Genomic DNA, 12,175 nt, shown 5'->3' on the forward strand with positions numbered 1-12,175 from the left:
ATCTGTGTTTAAGTTTGTGGAGAGTTACGTTTGTTCCATGCCTTCGGGAATTATAGAGACACATGGCATTACAATTATCTTTTGTCATTTGATGGATGTGTATAAACATGGCAAACACACATGTGAATGCACACGCATGTGATGCCTCTGCTGGTGCGTCACTCTGAGAAATCTGCTCAAGACACATGCATTAGATCTGGACTCTGGTCAGAAACACACACACACACACACACACACACACACACACACACACACACAGACACACAAAGACATACACACACTCACAAACACTCAGTCTGGTTCATTATCCTTCTAGGGACTCTCCATAGGCATAATGTTGTTGTTGTTGTTGTTTTATACTGTACAAACTGTATTTTCCTAAACCTACCCCTCACAGGAAACTTTCTGCATTTTTACTTTCTCAAAAAAACTCATTTTGTATGATTTTTAAGCTTTTGTACCCATGAGGACATCAGTTTACCTCAAGTCCCCATGAGTTGGTGTGTATTCAGGTTTAAGTCCCCTAGAAAAACCTGTACACACACATACACACACACAGAGCTCATCAGCTTGTTGTTTATGACTTTCCCAGCAGACAATATAAATGTATTGATTTTATTTCTTCACATCTTGCCTTTGGTAGTTTCCCCTCTGCATAATTAATGCTGTTTCCGCCTCTGGAAAGTTCCACTGCCTGATATCTGCTGATAGACACTATTATTACTATCACAAAAACTACAATATAGCATGCTGTTTTCACAATCAAATTTTCATGAAGTAAACAAACATTCATTCTGAATGGAAAGTTCTTCGGTATAATGTGTGATTCCGAGGCGTACGCTCGAAGCTTGACAGACTCATTCATTGCTTTTTCTGGGTCTGTGTTTCACGGGTCAGTAGAAGAGTGTTATTAATCAGAGTTGTTATTCATTTAGAGGTACGTTTGATTAGATTCAAACCTCCACTGATAAAAATGATCAGTTTGCACTGGCTGCTGCGTCATGTTCATCTCATCCAGGGTGTGTTTCGATCTTGAGTAGGATGTGCCTGTGTGACTCCAGGTGTGTGTTTGTTTTATCACATTAAAGCTGGTGTGATTAGAATCAGCTCTGTCAGACGCCGCCTCTGATCCCAAACATGACTCAAGGCCAGATCATCCTCTTCAGCTCAATTACAGCTGACCTGTTTGCATTAGTGTGTGTGTGTGTGTGTGTGTGTGTGTGTGTGTGTGTGTGTGTGTGTGTGTGTGTGTGTGTGTGTGTGTGTGTGTGTGTGTGTGTGTGTGTGTGCATTCTGACCAACACTCTCACGCTGGGTTTGCACTGTACAAACACACGATGAAGATGATGCTGTGTGCTCTTCTGACTGTGGACTGAATGGCAAAGTTTAATTTTCTCTTTGTTCTCCTCTTCATCCAAATTATAATAGTAGCCCATCATGGTTTTACTTTTTTACTTTTTGAGTATATCCGTATGAAACTGCAATCAAGCAGCCATCTAAACTCAACACGATATGCAGTGTCTGCCAAAAGTATTCAGACCCCTAACTTTTTTCAGATTTTATGTTGCAGCCTTACACTAAACTGATTTAACTTTTTTCAAATCAATATAAAAAACAGATTTGTCATCCATCCATCCATCATCTACAATCTATAATCCATTATCAATCCATCCATCATTCATCCATTCATCCATCCATTATCAATCCATCATTCATCATTCATCCTTCCATCATCCATCCATCCATCATCTACAATCTATAATCCATTATCAATCCATCCATCCATCATCTGTCCATCATCCATCATCCATCCATCATCAATCCATCATCCATCCATCAATCCAGCTCCAGTCCATCCATCATCCATCCATCATCCCAAATCCACCATCCAGCCATCATCCGTCCATCATCCAGCCAGTTCATTCATTCATCCATTCATCCATCCATCTATATATATATGTGTATATTTATATATATTCCATCCATCCATGCATCCATCGATTCATTGAATGAATGTTTATTTTCCATCCATCCATCCATCCATCCATCATCCATCATCCATGCATCGCATCCAATCCATAATCCATCCATCCATCCATCATCCTCCAGCCATCATCCATCCAGCCACTCCATCATCATCCATCCATCCATCCATGCATCCATCCATCCATCCATGCATCCATCCATCAGGCCACATCCATGCAGCCATCCATCCCATCCATCCATCCCATCCATACCATGCATCCATCCCATCATCCCATCATTGCCATGCTACATCCATGCATCCATCCATCCATCCATGTCAATTAACAATCAAACTGAAGAGAATAAACATCCATTCTGTAAACTTTAATTCATACATTATAAATTTGATATTGTAAAATATAAATTTTACAAAAATACCTCATGGGAACTTACACTTCTTAATGCATCATTAAAAACATAATCAATGTGTTCTTTTAACTTGTGGCTGGTAGATTCAATTGGTTGAGACCCAGTCAATGAATTTTAACATCGGAAATGACAAAAACTAATTTTTTTTTTTATTTCTGTTGCAGTCATTGTCTGCAGCAATGCTTGAATGCATGTGCATGAGGACTGTGGCCTGTTTCTACAGAAAAGGTGAAAATTCATGCTGTAGTCAGGGAGAGCCAGAGTGAAAATTTTCCACGTTACGTGGGCGTGCTGTTACTCCCAGATCAAATCCTCTTGCTCGAGGCCATCAAATAACACCATGAGTTATGAATTATGATGCCATTGTCACGCGTCGTACAAAAGAGAAACATGCCATTGGGGATTGGGTGTCACCATGAGTTATGAATTATGATGCCATTGTCACGCGTCGTACAAAAGAGAAACATGCCATTGGGCTCACAACAACAGAAGACGATACGAACGTACACACACACCGTCGAGATTCATGACATACGAACTTACACACCTTCATATTCATGGTTTCTTGTGCTTTGTTCATCGTCTGATTGGTTTCAGGGGCTGTTCTTTTATTCAAATCAGTTTCAGGAGATGTGTTATCATACGAACTTACACACCTATTAGTTGTTGCAAATTTGGTCAAAGTTTATTAGTTTGCAATTTATGCATGATGTCCTTATTGAATTTCAATGAATATTTTATAGAGTTAGATGTGAATCTATGTTTTTGATATCCTTAGTAGTGAGACAAATCTGAAAAATGTTTCGTGACAACAGAGCCTGTTAAACCCCTGAGGGGGGGATTCCTAGGCAACCAGCTTGCACTTACCTGATAACACCCAGGTTATTTGCATGCGCTGGCCTATTTAGTGTGTAAGGGTTCAACCGTCACCAAAAAGATCCCATTAGTTAAAGGAATAGTTCACCTAAAAACTAAAAGTTGCTGTACTCATGAATGGGTGCCGTCAGAATGAGAGTCCAAACAGCTGATAAAAACATCACAATAATCAACAGCACTCCAGTCCATCAGTGAACATCTGGAGAAGACAAAAGATGAAACACATCCAGCATTTAGATGTTTTTAAGAGAGTCCTCTATTCATAATAACACTTCCTGCAGTGAAAAAGTGTTCTGGTGTGAATCAGGAGAGAAATCTGCACAGATCAAGCAGCGTTTAAACAGCTCTAAACAAATATGTGTCTGGATTTTGATGTGAAAGACAACAGCAGATGCACTTTTTCACTGCAGGAAGTGTTATTATGGATTATAATCTACTACAGGGCTGTTGAATGCTTGAATCTGATTGGTTGATGAAGATCCTAAGTAGTGCAACTATTTTTGGGGAAAATTGCAGCTAAAGTACTTCCAGGCAAGTCTTTACCGCATCACACGTCCATATCACTTCACCAAATGATTTCGGTTATTTCAAAGGTCCTTGCAGCTTACAATATCAGAAGAACCAAAACCCACAATGACTGACGAATCAAATAATTATAGTAAACAATGTGATAAAAAAAAAAAAAGACACAATATTTCCATGTTTTTGCCACAAAATTATGTTTTATTATGTATGGAAAGCACATACTCTCTTTCTCTACATACAAACACACTCACATATAGTACAGACACACAACTAACAATTAACAGTGTAACCATTACTAAGCACAGTCCCATACTGTACGAATGCTTGAATCTGATTGGTTGATTGAGATTCTAAGGTGTGCAACTATTTTCGGGGAAACAATGTTTGTTGTGTGAATTAAAGTGTTTTTCTCATTGCAGCCGTGTAATAAAGCATTTGATAAAGTGTCATAACACACCTTCGGGGAAGGGATTTAACAGCGCTTTTGAAATTCGCAAGCATTATAAATCACGATCAATGATGCTTGCAAAGACAAACATCACTTGACAAACAACTGACCTTTACTATTTCACTCCCCATAACTGACAGCTCAAGATATGATAGCTTGTATTATTCTGCTTGTTGAAAAGAGCTGTGATATTACTTTGAATTTTCAGCAAACAAATAAATTCTCACTGAAGAAATGAGCTCAGTATCACTCAAAACCATGTCATGATGTTTACAATGTCATCATATATGTGTGTGTGTGTGTGTGTGTGTGTGTGTGTGTGTGTGTGTGTGTGTGTGTGTGTGCAGGATTAGTAGAATAATAAACACAGCAAAACCTTAACCAGTCTACCAGTCAAAAAGTATATAAACCCAAACCCAAAGTGCATGAATAAACCCAAAATAAAACCAGACTGTGTTTTTTTTTTTTTTTTGGCTCGTTTCCTCATTCCCCTTTATCTTATCATGACGATATTCTCCATAAATCATCTGACATGAAATGTTTTTTCCAAGAATGACCCCAAATGTGCCACAAAATATTGTTGACCTTACACTGAAGAACTTTTTTTTATTTTTTTTTGTGGATGATTTTTTAAAGTGTGAAATATGTAGAGATGATTATATTTTTTTTACATAACAATAAGAAACCTGCATAACTGACATATATAAAAAATATTTAACTAAATGAAGTCGGCTGGTTTTCGCAAATGTTGTGTTAAAACAACAAAAATCATATTCCACAAAGCAGGGCAATTGTATAAAACTAAAACTGAAACCATAAAAAAACTTTCATTATCTGAAATAAAATATACTTTAAATTTTATATATGTGTATGATAGGTCGTGTGTGTGTGTGTGTGTGTGTGTATGGTGTGGTGTGTGTGTGTGAGTGTGTGGTGTGTAAAATGTGTAAAAAAATGTTACGTAAAAGAAAATATACTTTATATTCCCTAAAAAATATAAATAACACTGTATTATGGTAAAATATATATATATATATATATATAGTTATAGATATATAGATATATTATTATACTATATATATAATAGCGATATATTATAATAGCATTTAATATATAAAATATATATATACTATAATACATTAAACTGTTACATGAAAAAAACTTTAAATTAAATTAAATAAATATACGACAGCATATAATATAATATTATGTAATTAATTATATAAATTATATTATAATAAATCTAATAGGAAGTATGATTAAAATTTGTTTCAGTTTTAAAATTAATATGAAAAAACGCAAGCTGTGGTGACACAATCGAGACTTATTTTCTGGCAGAGCTAATGAGGATTGATTTTTACCATCTGTCCTGTTATTTTGTATTTGCCGTAGGTCTCGCCAGTCATATTTCCTCCCATCCAGGCTAAATGTGTCTAACATCATGATTTATTATGCATTTTATGGTTTATTTGCTTGAATTTCTGTAGTATTTGGGCACTGGTATGTCATTTCCTGGAAGGTCCTCTCAAAACCTGCTCGGTTACATGCAGTGTAACGTACACAGAATCACTGTGTTTCTCAGGAAAAAATATGGGATTGGATTTATGTGGAAGTTTAAGGGTTAGCATATTGACCCTATAGTTCCCAAACAAATCCCACAGGATCTGTTAAAATATTTTGGTAACAGCAGTGTGTTTTTCTGGCTTTCCGAGGATGAGTCAGTAATTAGTGTGGTTTTCGGTATACTCTTATCAGCATCCTGGAGAAGCTCCACTCTGGAAACTGAGTGCTGTGTGCACAGGTGTGTCATGTGACCCAGTGCAGCGCTCTGATTGGTCGGCTACAGCGAGTCGTTAAGCAGACAAACACAGAGAGATCATCAACAGAAAGGGAAAAAGAAACACTTGGAAAGTAACAAGATTATTTTTTTTTCTTGTTCCTTCCCGGCTTTTCTTCTAGTAAACAACTGATTTTTTTTTTTCCCTGGTATCTCAAAAGATCAGACTTTTCCCTCTCTGAGGCAAATCAAATTAAAGTTTATTATGTTCACAAAAATCCATGGAATCAGGTCTGGACTGGGAGGAGTTTGGCTTTTGGCAATGAACTGCTATTTCTGCAAACTACAGAGCCAGAGACTTGCTCTTACATCTTAACAAGTCTCTTCTACTCACATTGAATTGGTATTTCTGCAAATTACAGAGACAGAGAAATTATCAATAAATCATAAAACTGTGAAATATTAATACAATCTAAATATAGTGTGTTCTATGTGAAATCCCTCTGTATAAACTGTAATTTATGTCTCCTGTGATGTGCAGCTGTATTTTCAGCATCATTACTCCAGTCTTCAGATTGTCAACATGATTCTTTCAGCACAAATCGTCATTCTAATATGATGATTTGCTGCTCAAGAAACATTTCTGATTATTATCAATGTTTAACACACTGAATATTTTTGTGGAAATCGTCATGCATTTTATTTTTCAAGATTCACAGATGAATAGAAAGTTCAAAAGAACAGTGTTTATTTGAAATAGAGAAATTTTGTAACATTATAAATGTCTGTACTGTCACTTTTGATCAATTTAATGAGTCCTTGCTCATATTTTATTATATGATTGATCAGCACAACTGTTTTCAACATTGCTAATAATCAGAGATGTTTCTTGAGCAGCAAATCCTTATCATATTGAGAATGATTTCTGAAGATCATGTGACACTGAAGACTGGAGTAATGATGCTGAAAATACAGCTGCGCATCACAGAAATACATTACAGTTTAACACATATTTACATAGAAAACAGTTATTTAAAACTGAAATAACATTTCACTATATTTTTTTGTACTTTTATTGTACTTTTTTATCAAATAAATGCGGCCTTGGAGATCATAAGAGCCTGTTTGTATCCCCACTAACAAAAAGACATTCTAATAACGTTTTGTATCCAGCAAGCGTCTGCCAGAAGAGTCTTACGCAGATTCCTACATTTCATAACCCTGCAGGGATTGACGGAGCTGACGCATTTGGCCACCGCAGTCCTCTTTCTCTCTGACTCTCTTTCTCTCGATCTATCTCTCACTTTCTGGCAAACTACAGCAAGTCACTGCCGCTGTTTCAGTCTTTAGCTGGATCAGATGCTGAATATCAATAACTGAACTGCAGGTATTTGTGGCACAACACTGGAGAATTATAAAAAAAATATCTGTGCAAATAAGCCAAAAAGAGAAAGACAGTGCACTTACAGTGAATTGAACTAAGACAGTACTGGGTAATAAAAGATAACTGCGTGGGTTACGGTTAGTTTTAGGGGTAGGTTCAGGGTTAGTTATTACCTATTATTACTAATTATTTATTAATCACCATTACTGTTGCTCATACCACAGTTTCTCCCCCCCAAAAAAATAAAAAAAATAAATAAATAAATTATATATATATATATATATATATATATATATATATATATTTTTTTTTATATATATACACTGTTAAAAAATATATATATATATATATATATAATGAATTTTGTAAAAAACGCTACAAAAAAAAAGTGTTAGATAGGTTAACAGTAAGTTCCTGTACTATATACAGGGAAAAACTGTAAAAGATCTAACCAGACCATTTCATGTAATTTTACAGTAAAATGCTGTTAATTTTACAGTTTTTTAGAAATAAAAAAAGAACAAATCAATGTATAATTTACAGTCAAAAACTGTAAAACTGATATTCCCAGAATTCCCTGTGTGACGCTACACATTTGAAAGTATTTTGTTTAAATAATCATGTTTTTTAATAGTTTTTTGTTATCAGTTGTACATTTGGGCTTTATGTTACATCTTCTGCTGTTTAATGAAAGTTTATTGAATTGTTTAAGTATCGTGTGTCACCATGATGGTGTTTTGTGTTTGCATGAATGACTTTTGTGCACCTTCTATATATTAATATAAACTTCTGCTTGTGGCGAAGCTTCTTGTGATGAACTTCGATTCTTCATGTGGCTTTCTCTTTTACCACCTGCATTATTATGGTGGTTGTCAGTATGTTAAAGGTACAAAACAGAATTTTAATAGCAGTGTGCGTTGTTGAATTTACTGGTTTACATTCAAATTTTCTTGTTTGGTAAATAACAGTTTTATACTGTAAAATTTACAGTTTTTGGCCGTAATTGTGTTTACAGTTTTTCTGTATTTTTTACAAAAGTATTCTGGCAACCACAGCTGCCCAAAATTATTTTGTAAAAACTACAGACTTTTTTTTACAGTGTATATATATATATATTATATATATATATATATATATATATATATATATATTATATAATTTTTTTATTTTTTTATTTATTTAGATTTAATTAAATAAAAAAAAGTTTCATGTATGAATTTGCTCAACCTCTGAAATAAAATAACTTTTCATTCTTTCTGGATGACACTGCAAATCACATACTTTTTTTAGCTCCATTATGCTATTTTAACACCCTGTATTCTGGATAATGTGTCCAATTTCAGATGAAAATGGGTTGTGAATGACATTTCATGTTGCTGTTTTTCAATATCTGCCATGTATTGAGTTGAATTTAATGCTGTTGGATTATTTCTGCTTGCGATACGTGCACTTTATCCGTCTGTTCCAGGAAAAACTGCATGCAATACCTGCTGCTGTAGCCTTATATTAATAGCCTGGACATACAGCGCAAACGTGAAGCTGTTGCTAAGGAAGAAAGAACGTGTCTTTGAAGAAACGTGAGACTCAAGACTCCAGCTGAGAAACATTTCCAAATCTTCCAGAATACTGCATGTGTTAAAGCACTGCTCTTCTGTGTCTTTCTCCTTCTGTGTGCTTTAGATGTGAGTTTAGCACGAGGCTGTTTTAAGAACATCACATGACAAAACAAGAAAGAGCCTTTCACAGAGCAAGAAAGAGAGACGTCCTTCTGCTCTTATTCTCCATGATGACAGTCAGTTTAACAGAACACAACTGCTTTTAAACTAAATTGTCCCAATTAAGAAAGAGAGAACAAAGGCAAGCTAAACTCCATTCCCTGACAGTCTGCATGCATAAGGTCAAAGGTCATGACCTCACGTCCTCCATTCACTCTAATGCAAGTGAATCATTCACACCAAACAGATCCCAGTGGAATTTGGGAAGATTTATTTTTCAAAGCCAAAATTATGACGCTAAATAAAATATTACATAGTATTATATAGGACTGTTAATTATAGAAGATTGTTTCCACAATGGATTAAAAATAAAATAATAATTTTTGTTTTATTTGTGTTGTTGTGTTTTGTTATGTTTTATACGAATAGTTAAAGGTTGCAATTTTATATCTCACAATTAAGATTTATTTATTTATTTATTATTTGAAATTCTGACTTTTTATATAATCTCACAATTCTGAAAAAAAAAAATGTTAGAAATATAAAGATGAAAACCCACAATTTCTTTTTTTATTATTATTATTTACTTTTATTATTTATTTATTTTTTAATTCAATGGCAGGAAAAAAAATAGAATTGTGAGATATAAACTCAGAACTCTGAATTAAAAAGTCTGGATTGTGAGGTAAAAAGTTAAAAAAATAAATAAATATCTAATTTAATGATTTAAAGTGTCATTTATTAAGCCAAACTTTATTTTAGTATCATTGAGATACTATTATAGCTTTTTTTATTCATAATTAGATTTTTCTGTTTTCGTTTCAATTTTAATATAATTTTTAGTCATTTTTGTTAGTTTTCAATATGTATGTAATTTTTAATTTCTATTTGAGGTTTAGTTTTAGTTATTTCAGTATACAAGTTAACCTAAATGAGAACTGTTGCCTTGGCAACTAGATGTTTAGTTAATGTTAATGTTTAGTTTAGTTTAACTAATAACCCTGATAAAGACTCAGCAAGTGCAAATATTATTTACAATATCGAAGTAAATGCAACTGTAAAAACAAGGAAATACATCAGTGTCCATATAATAATGTAATAAGGACAGTGGGCTGACAGTATGACAGTGAGGGCCGGTGGCTTGAATCTGAGGATACAGAGAGCTCATGTAACGTGACTCTGTTGACTCCAGGCTTCTGGTGATAGAGTTCAGAGTGCTGTGAATGTCTGGATCTTTCCTCATTTATTGAGTCATGAACCAAACCAACCAGCTCTGAGAGAAATCACAGCTAACAGTGACTGATAAGCTTTCGCTGAGCTCTCTGTCCATGCATCTACTGACACACACCTCAGTGTTTGAACGAGCCAAATATCGGCTCAGTGTTGAATTTTCTGCAGGACGCAGTGCCACCTGATGTCTATAGCTGGAAATGTTACTCTGTAAGACTGACCTGTAATAACACACATGTAGCAGCATATCAGTGTATTTACATGCTTCTTTACATCTTACAGTAATCATTGTTTATGCACAGAGTCTTACATCTTTTAATCTGACTCAGTACTTAATATTATTTAACTTAATCTGATTCTGAAGCTTTGGTTCAAGTTAACTTTTGTGCGATATTTAGTTTGAGTTTAAACAATAATTTGCATTGCCTGACGGGGCAGGGTTATTATAGTTAACTAAAATTAAAACTGAAACAATAAAAAACTTTTGTTGCTTGAAATAAAATAAACATTAACAGAAATAAAATAAAATATAAACAACCCTTAAACTTTTTTATTTCAGCCAGTTGTGAAGTCAACATTCCTCTTTTTTATTTAGTTTAACTAAAATAACTAAAACTACAAGTGAAATTACATACACACACACACACACACACACACACACACACAGATATATATATATATACACACGCACACAGATTTTTAACTAAATAAATGTCAAAAACACAACAAAACCAACCTTAAAGTTAAAAGCACAAGCCCTTATTATTTATTTATTATAATTATTCTTTATTAAACCATCGGTGATTTTATATATATATTTTATGTATATTATCATTCTTAAACTATGCTTAAACCATCATCGGTCCGCTTAGATGTATTTGGACTAAAGAAAGTACTAGAGAGTAACTGTTTAAGCATGCATAATTTAGATTTAAGAGATATTTTGCACATTTACAGTTTGACCACATCCTTGTCAAATCCTGGTGTCCATATCACATAACTTTGATAAGATTTTCTTATAAAATGACGAAAACCAACTGCAAAGTGTTTTTCTCCTAACCTTTTTCACAAATCCGTTACGCCGTACTTGCCAATCTCATGATCTGCTGTTGACTTTCGTGATGAGACGACTGAATCACTGTGATTGAGCTCTTGTGTTGAGAGACGAGATGTCTGTGATGATCAGGAGCAATGACCTTCAAACATGCTTTCATCAGCTTTTCTTGTAGTTCGCTGAAATGTCATCTTTAAGATTACATTTTGTTTGTTTGTTCTTATAAATGAATGATAAACCTGGTTCCAAAATCATACAAAGTCTCTGTGATTAAGCCAGTAAGTAGTGTTTTAAATGATACACACGAGATAAATGCTCTTTGGTCTACAGAGAACTTCGGTAAGTCTTCATCCATTCAAAAGTTTGGGATCAGTAAGATTTGTTTTAATAAATTAAAAGGATGCATTAAATTTATCAAAAATGACAGTAAAGACATTTATAACGTTACAAAAGATTTTTACTTCAATAAATGCTGTTTTTTGAACTTTCTATTCATCTGTGAATCCTGAAAAAATAAAATGTATCACAGTTTCCACAAAAATATTAAGTGTTTCAAACTGATAATAATCAGAAATGTTTCTCGAGCAGCAAATCAGAAAGATTTCTGAACGTTTTTTTTTTTTGTTATTGAAAGAAGTCTCCTCAAGGCTGCATTTATTTGATCGAAAATACATTAAAAATTGTGAAATATTATTACAATTTAAAACAGCCGTTTTTTCTATGTGAATCTCTATTAAACTGTAATGTATTTCTGTGATGCGCAGCTGTATTT

The sequence above is a fragment of the Cyprinus carpio genome, chromosome A12 (assembly GCF_018340385.1).
Source record: "Cyprinus carpio isolate SPL01 chromosome A12, ASM1834038v1, whole genome shotgun sequence".
Lineage (NCBI taxonomy): Eukaryota > Metazoa > Chordata > Actinopteri > Cypriniformes > Cyprinidae > Cyprinus > Cyprinus carpio.